The sequence below is a fragment of the Propithecus coquereli genome, unplaced genomic scaffold (assembly GCF_000956105.1).
Source record: "Propithecus coquereli isolate 6110/MARCELLA unplaced genomic scaffold, Pcoq_1.0 Scaffold523, whole genome shotgun sequence".
NCBI classification, from domain to species: Eukaryota; Metazoa; Chordata; class Mammalia; order Primates; family Indriidae; genus Propithecus; species Propithecus coquereli.
The window spans coordinates 445144-446243 of record NW_012151097.1 but is presented as its reverse complement, the minus strand read 5'-3'; positions in this window follow the sequence as shown (position 1 = coordinate 446243).

Here is a 1100-nt window from a genome sequence, read left to right as displayed (position 1 = left end):
GCATGGTGGCACATGCCTGTAGTCCCAGCTACTCGGGAGGCTGAGGCAGGAGGATCGCTTGAGCCCAGGAGTGTGAGGTTGCTGTGAGCTAGGCTGATGCCACGGCACTCACTCTAGCCAGGGCAACAAAGCGAGACTTTGTCTCAAAAAAAAAAAACCAAAAAAACTTGGGTCCATGCCAGATGATCGGTGCTATGAAGCACGTAAAAGGGATGTAACTCGGTTAAGAGAAAGCTCTGCTGAGGAAGTGGTGAAGTGCATTCATTTATTTGGCAACATCTACAGTGCTATGGTATCAGGTACTGTTCCAAGTACTTCATAAACATTAACTCATTTAATTTTTACTACAATCCCACAAAATAGGCACTGTTATTATGCCTGCTTTTATAGATGAGGAAACTGAGGTGCTGGGAGGTTAAGTAACACTGAAGCAGTGGAGCCAGGCATCAAATCCAGAACTCTGGACCCAGTTTGTGTTCTGATCACCTGCTGCACTGATTCCAAACATGTTCTGGGCACCAACGTATCAATGTTGCGGTTCAGAACAAAGAAGATCAATTATGTTACCCATAAAGTGCATTAGAAGATATTTTTTCTTCTTCCTTGACATCTGGGATGGCTGATTATGTGCTACTCTTGGGTATACATCAAGCAACTGGAAGTATTCAGAGGTAGAATACATATGGGCGAATAAATTGGTGATGAATCAGAATGGCTTGATGAATCTGAAAGAATTACAACTTCTTTTTGTTGTGTATATACTGGCCTTTTCCATGAGGCAAGGGAGTATGCGGATTATTCTCTGCCTCTTTTTCGTCTATCTATATATTTTTACAATTCTCTTAGTTTCACTAAGCAAAGACAACTATATTTACAGATAATTTGTTCTCTCCATTTTCAATAAAGAAAATTGCACAGGCAAGAATCTATTCACTGTTAATTTGCTCGCTCATTTACAAAACCCATTCACTACTAGCTGTGTGTCGGGTACTGTGCTAGAGATTGGGTACTAGCATGCACTTCCAGGCTTTTTCTTCGTAGTTAGATGAGTCCAGATATGAAACAAAAAACCACGATGTATCTTTTTCACCATTCCAATG